We start from the raw sequence: 16,603 nt of genomic DNA, 5'->3' as shown, positions 1-16,603 counted from the left end.
CATAGTTATGAGAATATCTAGGTATGATCATGTATATAGGCATCACGTCCGAGACAAGTAGACCGACTCCTGCCTGCATCTACTACTATTACTCCACACATCGACCGCTATCCAGCATGCATCTAGAGTAGTAAGTTCATAAGAATAGAGTAACGCTTTAAGCAAGATGACATGATGTAGAGGGATAAACTCATGCAATATGATATAAACCCCATCTCGTTATCCTCGATGGCAACAATACAATACGTGCCTTGCTGCCCCTGCTGTCACTGGGAAAGGACACCGCAAGATTGAACCCAAAGCTAAGCACTTCTCCCATTGCAAGAAAGATCAATCTAGTAGGCCAAACAAAACTGATAATTCGAAGAGACTTGCAAAGATAACCAATCATACATAAAAGAATCCAGAGAAGATTCAAATATTGTTCATAGATAAACTTGATCATAAACCCACAATTCATCGATCTCAACAAACACACCGCAAAAGAAGATTACATCGAATAGATCTCCACAAGAGAGGGGGAGAACATTGTATTGAGATCCAAAAAGAGAGAAGAAGCCATCTAGCTAATAACTATGGACCCGAAGGTCTGAGGTAAACTACTCACACATCATCGGAGAGGCTATGGTGTTGATGTAGAAGCCCTCCGTGATCGATGCCCCCTCCGGCGGAGCTCCGGAAAGGCCCCAAGATGGGATCTCACGGGTACAGAAGGTTGCGGCGGTGGAATTAGGTTTTTGGCTCCGTATTTGGTAGTTTGGGGGTACGTAGGTATATATAGGAGCAAGAAGTACTTCGATGGAGCAGCATGGGGCCCACGAGGGTGGAGGGCTCGCCCAAGGGGGTAGGCGCGCCCCCCTACCTCGTGCCCTCCTGGTTGATGTCTTGACGTAGGGTCCAAGTCCTCTGGATCACGTTCGTTCCAAAAATCACGTTCCCGAAGGTTTCATTCCGTTTGGACTCCGTTTGATATTCTTTTTCTGCGAAACTCTAAAATAGGCAAAAAAACAGCAATTCTGGGCTGGGCCTCCGGTTAATAGGTTAGTCCCAAAAATAATATAATATAGCATGGAACAATCAAAAATTATAGATACGTTGGAGACGTATCAAGCATCCCCAAGCTTAATTCCTGCTCGTCCTCGAGTAGGTAAATGATAAAAACAGAATTTTTGATGTGGAATGCTACTTGGCATAATTTCAATGTAATTCTCTTAATTGTGGTATGAATATTCAGATCTGAAAGATTCAAGACAAAAGTTTAATATTGACATAAAAATAATAATACTTCAAGCATACTAACTAAGCAATTATGTCTTCTCAAAATAACATGGCCAAAGAAAGTTATCCCTACAAAATCATATAGTCTGGCTATGCTCTATCTTCACCACACAAAATATTTAAATCATGCACAACCCCGATGACAAGCCAAGCAATTGTTTCATACTTTTAGTGTTTTCAAACTTTTTCAATGTTCACGCAATACATGAGCGTGAGCCATGGACATAGCACTATATGTGGAATAGAATGGTGGTTGTGGAGAAGACAAAAAAGGGAGAAGATAGTCTCACATCAACTAGGCGTATCAACGGGCTATGGAGATGCCCATTAATAGATATCAATGTGAGTGAGTAGGGATTGCCATGCAATGGATGCACTAGAGCTATAAGTATATGAAAGCTCAACGAAAGAAACTAAGTGGGTGTGCATCCAACTTGCTTGCTCACGAAGACCTAGGGCATTTTGAGGAAGCCCATCATTGGAAGATACAAGCCAAGTTCTATGATGAAAATTTCCCACTAGTATATGAAAGTGATATCATAGGAGACTCTCTATCATGAAGATCATGGTGCTACTTTGAAGCACAAGTGTGGTAAAAGGATAGTAACATTGTCCCTTCTCTCTTTTTCTCTCATTTTTTTATTTGTCCCTTTCCTTCTCTTTTTTATGGCCTCTTTTTTCGTCCGGAGTCTCATCCCGACTTGTGGGGGAATCATAGTCTCCATCATCCTTTCCTCACTTGGGACAATGCTCTAAAAGATGATGCTCATCACACTTTTATTTACTTACAACTCAACAATTACAACTCAATACTTAGAACAAAATATGACTCTATGTGAATACCTCCGGCGGTGTACCGGGATATGCAATGAATCAAGAGTGACATGTATGAAAGAATTATGAACGGTGGCTTTGCCACAAATACGATGTCAACTACATGATCATGCGAAGCAGTATGACAATGATGGAGCGTGTCATAATAAACGGAACGGTGGTAAGTTGCATGGCAATATATCTCGGAATGGCTATGGAAATGCCATGATAGGTAGGTATGGTGGCTGTTTTGAGGAAGGTATATGGTGGGTGTATGATACCGGCGAAACGTGCGCCGTATTAGAGAGGCTAGCAATGGTGGAAAGAGAAAAAGTGTGTATAATCCATGGACTCAACATTAGTCATAAAGAACTCATATACTTATTGCAAAAATCTACAAGTTATCAAAGCAAAGTATTACGCGCATGCTCCTAGGGGGATAGATTGGTAGGAAAAGACCATCGCTCGTCCCCGACCGCCACTCATAAGGAAGACAATCAATAAATAAATCATGCTGCGACTTCATCACATAACGGTTCACCATACGTGCATCCTACGGGAATCACAAACTTTAATGCAAGTATTTCTCAAATTCAAAACTACTCAACTAGGATGACTCTAATATCACCATCTTCATATCTCAAAACAATTATCAAGCATCTAACTTCTCATAGTATTCAACACACTCATAAGATAAAAAATACTAATCTTGAATGCCTATCATTGTCAAAGCAAACTACCATGCTGTTTTGTAGGACTCTCAAAATAATCTAAGTGAAGCATGAGAGAACAATAGTTTCTATAAAACAAAATCACCACCGTGCTCTAAAAGATATAAGTGAAGCACTAGAGCAAAAACTATATAACTCAAAAGATATAAGTGAAGCACATAGAGTATTCTAATAAATTCCGAATCAAGTGTGTCTCTCTCAAAAGGTGTGTACAGAAAATATTATTGTGGTAAACTAAAAAGAAAAGACTCAAATAATACAAGACGCTCCAAGCAAAACACATATCATGTGGTGAATAAAAATATAGCTCCAAGTAAAGTTACCGATGGAAGTAGACGAAAGAGGGGATGCCTTCCGGGGCATCCCCAAGCTTTGGCTTTTTGGTGTCCTTAGATTATCTTGGGGTGCCATAGGCATCCCCAATCTTAGGCTCTTGCCACTCCTTGTTCCATAATCCATCAAATCTTTCACCCAAAACTTGGAAACTTCACAACACAAAACTTAACAGAAAATCTCGTGAGCTCCGTTAGCGAAAGAAAACAAAACACCACTTCAAGGTACTGCAATGAACCCATTCTTAATTTATATTGGTGTTAAACCTACTGTATTCCAACTTCACTATGGTTTATAAGCTATTTTACTAGCCATAGATTCATCAAAATAAGCAAACAACACACGAAAAACAGAATCTGTCAAAAACAGAATAGTTTGTAGTAATCTGTAACTAACACAAACTTCTGGAACTCCAAAAATTCAGCCAAAATAGGACGACCTAGACAATTTGTTTATTGATCAGAAGAAATTGGAATCAGTATTTTATCACGTTCTGGTGATTTTTAACAATTATTTTCGAGAACAGAAAGTTTCTGCAATTTTCAGCAAGATCAAATAACTATCATCCAAGAAGATCCTATAGGTTAAATTTGGCACAAACACTAATTAAAACATAAAAACACATCTAACCATAGGCTAGATCAAAGATTTATTCCTAAACAGAAGCAAAAGGCAAAAAAAACTAAAAATAAAATTGGGTTGCCTCCCAACAAGCGCTATCGTTTAACGCCCCTAGCTAGGCATAAAAGCAAGGATAGATCTAGGTATTGCCATCTTTGGTAGGCAATCCATAAGTGGCTCTCATAATAGATTCATAAGGTAATTTTATTTTCTTTCTAGGGAAGTGTTCCATGCCTTTCCTTAACGGAAATTGGAATCTAATATTCCCTTCCTTCATATCAATAATTGCACCAATCGTTCTAAGGAAAGGTCTACCAAGAATAATAGGACATGAAGGATTGCAATCTATATTAAGAACAATAAAATCTATGGGCACATAATTCCTATTTGCAATAATAAGAACGTCGTTAATTCTTCCCATAGGTTTCTTAATGGTGGAATCCGCAAGGTGCAAGTTTAAAGAGCGATCATCAAAATCACGGAAACCTAGCAAATCGCACAAAGTCTTTGGAATCGTGGAAACACTAGCACCCAAATCACACAAAGCATAGCATTCATGATCTTTAATTTTAATTTTAATAGTAGGTTCCCACTCATCCTAAAGTTTTCTAGGGATAGAAACTTCCAACTCAAGTTTTTCTTCATAAGATTGTATCAAAGCATCAACGATATGTTTAGTAAAAGCTTTATGTTGACTATAAGCATGTGGAGAATTTAGCACGGATTGCAACAAGGAAATACAATCTATCAAAGATCAATTATCATAATTAAATTACTTGAAATCCAAAATAGTGGGTTCATTAATATCTAAAGTTTTGATCTCTTCAATCCCACTTTTACCAATTTTTGCATCAAGATCTAAAAACTCCGAATTTTTGGAACGCCTTCTAGGTAAAGGTGGATCATATTCAGTCCCATCATTATCAAGATTCATATTGAAAAACAAAGATTTAATTGGGGACACATCAATAACTTTTAGATCTTCATCTTTATTTTCATAGGAATTAGAAGAACACGCCTTCATAAAGCAATCTTTCTTAGCACGCATCCTAGCGGTTCTTTCTTTGCACTCATCAATGGAAATTATCATGGCTTTGAGAGACTCATTGATATCATGTTTAGGTGGAATAGATCTAAGTTTTAAAGAATCAACATCAAGAGAAATTCTATCAACGTTCCTAGCCAATTCATCAACTTTAAGCAATTTTTCTTCAAGCAAAGCATAGAAATTATTTTGCAAATTCATAAACTCTTTAACACTAGTCTCAAATTCAGAAGGCATCTTATTAAAATTTCCATAAGAATTGTTGTAGGAATTACCATAATTATTAGAGGAATTACTAGGATAAGGCCTAGAATTAAAGTTTCCTCTATACGCGTTGTTACCAAAATTATGTCTACCAACAAAATTCACATCCATAGATTCATTATTATTCTCAATCAAAGTAGACAAAGGCATATCATTAGGATCAGAAGAAACACTCTTAGTAGTAAATAATTTCATAAGTCCATCCATCTTTCCACTCAAAACATTAATTTCTTCTATCGCATGCACTTTTTTTATTAGTAGATCTTTCAGTGTGCCATTGAGAATAATTAACCATAATATTATCTAGGAGTTTAGTAGCTTCTCCTAAAGTGATTTCCATAAAAGTGCCTCCCGTGGCCGAATCTAAAAGATTTCTTGAAGCAAAATTCAATCCGGCATAAATTTTTTTGTATAATCATCCACAAATTCAAACCATGTGTAGGGCAATTACGTATCATTAATTTCATCCTCTCCCAAGCTTGTGCAACATGTTCATGATCAAGTTGCTTAAAATTCATGATATCGTTTCTAAGAGAGATGATCTTAGCGGGAGGAAAATACTTAGAGATAAAAGCATCTTTGCACTTATTCCAAGAATCAATACTATTTTTAGGCAAAGATGAAAACCAAGCTTTAGCACGACATCTAAGCGAAAAAAGAAATAGCTTCAGTTTAACAATATCATTATCCACATCTTTCTTCTTTTGCATATCACACAAATCAACGAAGCTATTTAGATGGGTAGCGGCATCCTCACTAGGAAGGCCGGCGAATTGATCTTTCATGACAAGATTCAACAGAGCAGCATTGATGTCACAAGATTCAGTATCGGTAAGAGGAGCAATCGGAGTGCTAAGGAAATCATTGTTGTTGGTATTGGTAAAGTCACACAATTTGGTATTATCTTGAGCCATCGTGATAAGCAAGCAATCCAACACACGAGCAAACAAGACGCAAGCGGAAAAGAGGCGAACGGAAAAGAGAGGGCGAATAAAACAGCAAGGGTGAAGTGGGGGAGAGGAAAATGAGAGGCAAAAGGCAAATAATGTAATGCGGGAGATAAGGGTTTGTGATGGGTACTTGGTATGTTGACTTTTGCGTAGACTCCCCGGCAACGGCGCCAGAAATCCTTCTTGCTACCTCTTGAGCACTGCGTTGGTTTTCCCTTGAAGAGGAAAGGTGATGCAATAAAGTAGCGTAAGTATTTGCCTCAGTTTTTGAGAACCAAGGTATCAATCCAGTAGGAGGCCACGCACGAGTCCCTCGCACCTACAGAAACAAATAAATCCTCGCAACCAACGCAATAAAGGGGTTGTCAATCCCTTCACGGTCACTTACGAGAGTGAGATCCGATAGATATGATAAGATAGTATTTTTGGTATTTTTATGATAAAGATGCAAAGTAAAGAAAGCAAAATAAAAATGGCGCCAGAAATAGCTTGTTGTCGGGAAATTAATATGATGAAAAATAGACCCGGGGGCCATAGGTTTCACTATTGGCTTCTCTCAAGAGCATAAATATTACGGTGGGTGAACAAATTAATGTTGAGCAATTGATAGAATTGAGCATAGTTATGAGAATATCTAGGTATGATCATGTATATAGGCATCACGTCTGAGACAAGTAGACCGACTCATGCCTGCATCTACTACTATTACTACACACATCGACCGCTATCTAGCATGCATCTAGAGTATTAAGTTCATAAGAACAGAGTAACGCTTTAAGCAAGATGACATGATGTAGAGGGATAAACTCATGCAATATGATATAAACCCCATCTTGTAATCCTGGATGGAAACAATACAATACGTGCCTTGCTGCCCCTACTGTCACTGGGAAAGGACACCGCAAGATTGAACCCAAAGTTAAGCACTTCTCCCATTGCAAGAAAGATCAATCTAGTAGGCCAAACCAAACTGATAATTCGAAGAGACTTGCAAAGATAACCAATCATACATAAAAGAATTCAGAGAAGATTCAAATATTGTTCATAGATAAACTCGATCATAAACCCATAATTCATCGGTCTCAACAAACACACCGCAAAAGAAGATTACATCGAATAGATCTCCACAAGAGAGGGGGAGAACATTGTATTGAGATCCAAAAAGAGAGAATAAGCCATCTAGCTAATAACTATGGACCCGAAGGTCTGAGGTAAACTACTCACACATCATCGGAGAGGCTATGGTGTTGATGTAGAAGCCCTCCGTGATCGATGCCCCCTCCGGCGGAGCTCCGGAAAAGGCCCCAAGATGGGATCTCACGGGTACAGAAGGTTGCGGCGGTGGAATTAGATTTTTGGTTCCGTGTCTGGTAGTTTGGGGGTACGTAGGTATATATGGGAGGAAGAAGTACATCGGTGGAGCAACGTGGGCCCCACGAGGGTGGAGGGCGCGCCCAGGGGGGTAAGCGCGCCCCCCTACCTTGTGCCTTACTGGTTGATGTCTTGACGTAGGGTCCAAGTCCTCTGGATCACGTTCGTTTCGAAAATCACGTTCCCGAAGGTTTCATTCCGTTTGGACTCCGTTTGATATTCTTTTTCTGTGAAACTCTGAAATAGGCAAAAAACAGCAATTCTGGGCTGGGCCTCCGGTTAATAGGTTAGTCCCAAAAATAATATAAAAGTGTATAATAAAGCCCATTAATGTCCAAAACAGAATATAATATAGCATGGAACAATAAAAAATTATAGATACGTTGGAGACGTATCAAGCATACCCAAGCTTAATTCCTGCTCGTCCTCGAGTAGGTAAATGATAAAAACAGAATTTTTTATGTGGAATGCTACTTGGCATAATTTCAATGTAATTCTCTTAATTATGGTATGAATATTCAGATCCGAAAGATTCAAGATAAAAGTTTAATATTGACATAAAAGTAATATTACTTCAAGCATATTAACTAAGCAATTATGTCCTCTCAAAATAACATGGCCAAAGAAAGTTCATCCCTACAAAATCATATAGTCTGGCTATGCTCTATCTTCACCACACAAAATATTTAAATCATGCACAACCCCGATGACAAGCCAAGCAATTGTTTCATACTTTTAGTGTTTTCAAACTTTTTCAATATTCATGCAATACATGAGCGTGAGCCATGGACATAGCACTATATGTGGAATAGAATGGTGGTTGTGGAGAAGACAAAAAAGGGAGAAGATAGTCTCACATCAACTAGGCGTATCAACAGGCTATGGAGATGCCCATTAATAGATATCAATGTGAGTGAGTAGGGATTGCCATGCAACGGATGCACTAGAGCTATAAGTATATGAAAGCTCAACAAAAGAAACTAAGTGGGTGTGCATCCAACTTGCTTGCTCACGAAGACCTAGGGCGTTTTGAGGAAGCCCGTCATTGGAATATACAAGCCAAGTTCTATGATGAAAATTTCCCACTAGTATATGAAAGTGATATCATAGGAGACTCTCTATCATGAAGATCATGGTGCTACTTTGAAGCACAAGTGTGGTAAAAGGATAGTAACATTGTCCCTTCTCTCTTTTTCTCTCATTTTTTTTATTTGGGCCTTTTCTTCTCTTTTTTATGGCCTTTTTTTCGTCCGGAGTCTCATCCCGACTTGTGGGGGAATCATAGTCTCCATCATCCTTTCCTCACTTGGGACAATGCTCTAAAAGATGATGCTCATCACACTTTTATTTACTTACAACTCAACAATTACAACTCAATACTTAGAACAAAATATGACTCTATGTGAATGCCTCCGGCGGTGTACCGGGATATGCAATGAATCAAGAGTGACATGTATGAAAGAATTATGAACGGTGGCTTTGCCACAAATACGATGTCAACTACATGATCATGCGAAGCAATATGACAATGATGGAGCGTATCATAATAAACGGAACGGTGGTAAGTTGCATGGCAATATATCTCGGAATGGCTATGGAAATGCCATGATAGGTAGGTATGGTGGCTGTTTTGAGGAAGGTATATGGTGGGTGTATGATACCGGCGAAACATGCGCCGTATTAGAGACGCTAGCAATGGTGGAAAGAGAAAAAGTGCGTATAATCCATGGACTCAACATTAGTCATAAAGAACTCATATACTTATTGCAAAAATCTACAAGTTATCAAAGCAAAGTATTATGCGCATGCTCCTAGGGGGATAGATTGGTAGGAAAAGACCATCGCTCGTCCCCGACCGCCACTCATAAGGAAGACAATCAATAAATAAATCATGCTCCGACTTCATCACATAACGGTTCACCATACGTGCATGCTACGGGAATCACAAACTTTAACGCAAGTATTTCTCAAATTCAAAACTACTCAACTAGCATGACTCTAATATCACCATCTTCATATCTCAAAACAATTATCAAGCATCTAACTTCTCATAGTATTCAACACACTCATAAGAAAAAAAATACTAATCTTGAATGCCTATCATTGTCAAAGCAAACTACCATGCTGTTTTGTAGGACTCTCAAAATAATCTAAGTGAAGCATGAGAGAACAATAGTTTCTATAAAGAAAAATCACCACCGTGCTCTAAAAGATATAAGTGAAGCACTAGAGCAAAAACTATATAACTCAAAAGATATAAGTGAAGCACATAGAGTATTCTAATAAATTCCGAATCAAGTGTGTCTCTCTCAAAAGGTGTGTACAGCAAATATTATTGTGGTAAACTAAAAAGAAAAGACTCAAATAATACAAGACGCTCCAAGCAAAACACATATCATGTGGTGAATAAAAATATAGCTCCAAGTAAAGTTACCGATGGAAGTAGATGAAAGAGGGGATGCCTTCCGGGGCATCCCCAAGCTTTGGCTTTTTGGTGTCCTTAGATTATCTTGGGGTGCCATGGGCATCCCCAAGCTTAGGCTCTTGCCACTCCTTGTTCCATAATCCATCAAATCTTTCACCCAAAACTTGAAAACTTCACAACACAAAACTTAACAGAAAATCTCGTGAGCTCCATTAGCGAAAGAAAACAAAACACCACTTCAAGGTACTGCAATGAACTCATTCTTAATTTATATTGGTGTTAAACCTACTGTATTCCAACTTCACTATGGTTTATAAGCTATTTTACTAGCCATAGATTCATCAAAATAAGCAAATAACACATGAAAAACAGAATCTGTCAAAAACAGAACAGTCTGTAGTAATCTGTAACTATGCGAACTTCTGGAACTCCAAAAATTCAGCCAAAATAGGATGACCTAGACAATTTGTTTATTGGTCAGCAGAAATTGAAATCAGTATTTTATTGCGTTCTGGTGATTTTTAACAAGAAAACCTAAAGGAAATGAACAATTTGCCGGTTCATGTTAGTTGGTGACATCACGAGTTAACAGTTGCAGCATGCATTTAGAATGGCGGCTTAAAGTGAGGACTAATGATATATGATTAATAGTAAGCCGGACATGTAAGCCGCCATGACACTTACTGATATTCAAGATGTGACAAGAGCAAAATTTTACTAAGTGTTGGGACAAACAGGTTTCGCAGATAGAGGCCATAAGATTGGATCTGCAGCTATTCAGAAAAATGGAATAAAATCTAAACCTAAGGTGGCGGCAGCAGAAGAGCGGGGGTGTTCAGATGAGATCTATTGCAAGAAAGATATGGTCTGATATAAAAAAGAAGTGCTAAAACTGTTACCGCGCAAGATTTATACTACTTTCAGATAAAAAACTATGCAATATGGGATGGAGAAAGGGAAGAACAGTGACGAACACCGATGAACACTGAAACCCTAATGATAGTCTATGGCGAGGAAAGGGAAGACTTACTGATGCTGATGAGACAGTGGAGAGGCACCTCGGTTGTCACGCCCAATATGCGATACTATCCTAAAGAGACTCGAAGGTCCCACCAAGGATAGAATCGCATATTGACACGATTTTGCAAGGTGGATATCATTACATCAACATTACATAATAGATGGGGATACATACAAGGCATACAAATGCCGCAAGAATACAACAATACATCATACATAAGAACAACATCCGACTACGGATGAAACACAAACAGAAGCTCAAACGACATCCACCCTGCTAGCCCAGGCTGCCGACCTGGAACCTATCCCCTGATCGAAGAAGAAGCAGAAGAAGAACTCCAAAACAAGTAACATCGCTCTCGCGTCATGATCATCGCAAAACCTGTACCTGCAACTGGTGTTGTAGTAATCTGTGAGCCACGAGGACTCAGCAATCCCATAACCATGGGTATCAAGACTAGCAAAGCTTAATGGGTAAGGAAAGGATAGGTGGTGAGGTTGCAGCAGCGACTAAGCAAGATATGGTGGCTAACTTACGCAACTAAGAGCGAGAAGAGAAGCAATGGAACGGTCGTGAAACTAGCAATGATCAAGAAGTGATCCTGAACTCCTACTTACGGCAAACATAACCCAAAAACTGTGTTCACTTTCCGGACTCCGCCGAAAAGATACCATCACGGCTACACACGCGGTTGATGCGTTTTATTTAAGTCAAGTGTCAAGTTCTCTACAACCGGACATTAACAAATTCCCATCTGCCACATAACCGTGGGCACGGCTCTCGAAAGTTTATACCCTGCAGGGGTGTCCCAACTTAGCCCATTATAAGCTCTCACGGTCAACGAAGGATATTCCTTCTCCCGGGAAGACCCGGTCAGTCTCGAAATCCTGGTTTACAAGACATTTCAGCAATGGTGAAACAAGACCAGCAAAGCCGCCCGATGTGCCGACAATCCCGATAGGAGCTGCACATATCTCGTTCTCAGGGCAACATCGGATGAGACATCCTACGAGTAAAACCAGACCTCGAGTTTCCACGAGGGGGCCCCGCAGTCTACTCAGTTCAGACCAGCACTTAGAGAAGCACTAGCCCGGGGGGGTTAAAATAAAGATGACCCTCGGGAGCGCGACTCCCAAGGGAAAAGAAATAGGTGATAGGCAAATGGTAAAACCAAGGTTGGGCCTTGCTGGAGGAGTTTTATTCAAAGCGAACTGTCAAGGGGTCCCCATAACACCCAACCGCGTTAGGAACGCAAAATCAAGGAATATAACACCGGTATGATGGAAACTAGGGCGGCAAGAGTGGAACAAAACACCAGGCATAAGGCCGAGCCTTCCACCCTTTACCAAGTATATAGATGCATTAATTAAATAAGAGATATTGTGATATCCCAACAAAGTTCATGATATCCATGTTCCAACATGGAACAAACTTCTTCATCTTCACCTGCAACTAGCAACGCGATAAGAGGGGCTGAGCAAAAGCGGTAACATATCCAAACAACGGTTTGCTAGGAAGGGCGAAAAAGTTTAGAGGTGGTTTCATGGCAATTTGGGAGGTTTGAAGAGCAAGTGATAGGTAGCACAGCATAGCGATAGAACGAAGCAACTAGCATAGCAATGATAGGTAGTGAGATCCAGGGTAACGGTCATCTTGCCTGAAATCCCGCTAGGAAGAAGAACGAGTCCATGAAGAAGATGAAGCCACGAAGACGAACCAAGCGTAGACGAACGAATCCTCACGATCGCAACGAAACAGGAACTATCGAGAAGAAGCACAACCGGAAAGAAGCAAACAACAAGGTAAACACACAACACCTAACCAAACATGATGCTCAACCAAGTATGATGCATGACAAGGCTATATGATGCTACTCATAGCAGGAGATGATGCATACAAGAGCAACACATCAAAGCAAGTTTAAATGAGGCCGGAAACAACATATAACAATTCTGGTAAGTCCTCATATGCAAGTTTCGAAATCGGTCCAGATCTGAATAAACCTTATGTTAAAGTTGTTAAACAGCAAGTTAAGATGCACCAAAATGATCTACACGAAATTCTAGTCAAGTTACATATAAAGTTCATTTAGTTCGGAGCTACGGCCTAAAAGATATGAGCAAAACAAGTTAAACATGGCATTGATACAAAAGCATTCAAACATCAAGCAAACACACTCAAAACAAGGATTCAACAAAGTAACATGAAACTACCTGCAAAACTAAGCAAGTTTCATATAGAGCATGCTCAAAACGGAGCAACGGTGCAACACATACACTCCAAACAAGATATAGCAACAATCTGTCCAAAACAGCAACTAGGCATTTTGCAAGCATCAAAACAATATCCTACAGCACCCCAACATGAAAAAAAAGGCATAGACGTGATGTAAAGGTAACGCATTACAAAACATGAACACTGATCTATCTCCATAAAACAATATAACATGCTCAAAAGGACATGGCAAGATTGCAAATAATAACAGTTTCACAGACTTTGCAGAATTTCACTAGACATGACAGGAATAACATCAGGTTACAATATTTAGAGCTATCAAACAACATGCTAAAGGAACAGATCATAGCAAAAAAAGGCATGGTATGAATCTACTAATTGCATAGAACAAAAGTCTCTTACTGATCACGAGCCAAAATGGCACAGAAGATATGATGACACCCATGTAAATATAGCAAGTTTCATAAACAGATTCAGACAGCAGAAAAACTGAGCATGGCATAAACAGAATTATGAAGGCATCTTTGCGAGCTCAAATCACTCATCACAAAGCATTTCATGGCATGTGAAGGCAACCAACAGTAAGATGGCATAATTATGAAGCTAATCATGGCAAGATCAAGTTCATAGGGTGCATGGATTACTAGCAAAACACATGTCAAAACTGAACTTCATGTTAACAGGCTGACAGCAACATTATTTAGCAAGTTTGGAGCAAGATTACAACAAGCTACAGAAGGATATAAATACAAAAAAGGGCATGGATGGATAGAGCATACCATGTGTAACAAAGCACCCTTAGTGAACATCTCCATATTATACATTGAACTCATGGTGACAGCAGGTTTACATGGCATCACAATGTTACAGCTACAGACTTAGCAGAAATGACCAAGTCATAGAAATCAGCAACATCACGGAGACTAATTTGCATGCTTGTGCTAGTCACCACATAGATCACAAAAATATAATACAAGCACCGCTGTAAAGATGGCATGATGTAGATCAAAACATATGTAGAGCTCATGCTCATAGGATGCACACACAAAATGCAAGGAAAAAGACAAATCACCAAGTTCTGTTAACAGACAGCAGTTAACATCATATAGCACTCTTGCAACAATGATTAGGGCATCAAGATTAACTCAAACAAGCATGGCACAGTGGAACAAAATGAAGAGCATCTCACAATGAATATTTTGATATATTATGCATGCAAAACGGATCTACGGTCAGAGAGTTATGGCATGTTCAACAGAGTACCAGAATGTAAAGTTTTCAGGACTTGGCAGAAAAAACGACCTTCGGGGGAAAAGTCAACACGGGCGGCAATGGAGCTCCGATGGATCGGGGAAGTCCGGCGAGGCGCCGGAAGTGGCGGAGGAGGCTGGGGATGGCCGGATCTGGCCATCTCCTGCCCGGATCTAGCGGGAGGAGGCCGGCGGCGAGGTACGGCGGAGCTCGGGCGGCGCGGGGTGGTGGTGGTGGTGGCCGGCGAGGCTGCGCGGTCCGGCGGGCAGCCGGGGCGGCGCCGGGCGCCCGCGCGGCGGAGACGGTGGCCCGCGGCGAGCGGCGCGGCTGGAGCGGAGGGCACGGGGCGGCGGCGGCAAGATGGGCCCCGCGGGCCTGGCGTGGTGGGAGGAGAGAGAGGACCGGCGGGGGCGACGTGGCAGCGCCGGATTGGCCGAGAGCGGCGGCGGGTCGGACATGTCCGGTGGCGTGGAGGGGATTTGATCTAGGGTTAGGGTAGGATTTGATCCGAAATTTCAGGGGAGGGGGTGTTTATATAGGCATAGGGAGCTAGGAGATTCCAAATGAGGTGCGGTTTTCGCCCACACAATCGTGATCGAACGGCGGAGAGCATGGAGGGGAGTTGGATGGGCTAGGTGAGCTGTGTGAAGAGGTGCTGGGCTGCAAAGAGAAGGGGGTTTCGGGCTACGCGGTTAACCGTTGGGGCATCAAACGACCTTCAAATGGAACGAAATTTGACGGGCGGTCTATCGGTGATATACCAAGGCCACTCGGCAAATCTCGGCCCATTCCGAGAACGTTTTTCTCCCGTTCACGAAACAAGGTGTGAGAGGGGCGACGGGCGCGTGTGGGAGTGTCGGATCGCGAAACGGACAACGGGGAAAAAGGACCGGATGCAAGTTTCGAAAAACATGCAGATGCAAAGCAGATGATGACATGGCAAAATGCAACACGCAAGCAAATGACATGGCAACAACGACGAATAACTAGAAGACACCTGGCGCATCGGATCCGGGGCGTTACAACACTCCTCCACTAACAAGAGATCTCGTCCCGAGATCTTAGGACCGAGACGGAAGGAAAAAGGGATGAGGTGAGATAAGATCAAAAGAGAGAGGAAGAACAAAGTCAAGAACACTCAAGTAGGAAAAGGAAACGTCGAATATGACGAGAATCAAAGCTCCGAAACAAAAATGAATTCGAAACCACTCTGGTTAGAACAAGATAGAAGCGGAATAAGAATGAAAGAATTTAGGCAGAACTCCGGCTGAACAAGGAAAGAATAGAACATGAACTTGAGAAGATGGAATGATACTTGACAAGAGGAACAACACAATGCCTCCGGAATACTTGAAAGATTGGAATGAGAAGAACGGGGAAGAAGATGACAACTTCTACCACGAATGAAATCGAAAGCATCCATAGAAGGAAGCATTGAACGGAGTTGTTGAGAAAATCAACAACAAAAGAATAAGCTTGTTGTGGACTTATTGAAAACATCACCAAAACTTGAGGTGAAATTACGCCACAAACAAAAATGGTTGAAGTAGCTGAGAAGGACGAAGAAATGCAAAACTCCACTTCAAAAGAATACGGAGAATTAATTGCACTTCGAGATGCAAGAAGAGAAGATACTAGAACTCCTTGAACAAGAATCTTGATGAACACTTGACGAATGAATTAAATCATGACGAGCCACCGTGAAGAACTCCTGTAACAAAGGATGATGAGACCGAATTGAGGTATGAAAAGAATAAGGGTAAAGCCTTGCGATGAATAGAAGGAGGTTCGACGAGACAAACGAGAAAAACTTGGAAACTCCGGAGAAGAAAGGATTAAGGGTAGATATAGCGCAAAACTTGAGAAGTCTTCGTGAACCACCGGTAGGGCTGGAAAGAACGAATGAATTGATATGATAACAACAGAAAAAATCTTGAACGAGCAACCGTAGGAATTGAAACGAATGACGAAAAGAGAATGAATCACCGGAAAGAATTAGAAAACGAATGAAGATGCTTGAGTGAGTCAAGATGCAAGAGAACGAAGAGATCGCGAACTGATTAAAAATGCTTGAACAAAACACCGGTACAAATAAGGGAACGAACGAAGCTGAAAACTTGGAACGAAGGAATCTTCTAAAATGGAAGCCTCCGGATAATCGAAATGGAAGAACAACTCCTGGAATACTCCGGATGGATGAAAAGAATTGCACGACTGGAAACAACTTGCTAGGATAACATCGAGTTAGCACCGCGAATCTCCGGG

Source organism: Aegilops tauschii, chromosome 3, assembly GCF_002575655.3.
Source record: "Aegilops tauschii subsp. strangulata cultivar AL8/78 chromosome 3, Aet v6.0, whole genome shotgun sequence".
Classification (NCBI taxonomy): domain Eukaryota; kingdom Viridiplantae; phylum Streptophyta; class Magnoliopsida; order Poales; family Poaceae; genus Aegilops; species Aegilops tauschii.
This window is presented reverse-complemented; position numbering follows the sequence as displayed.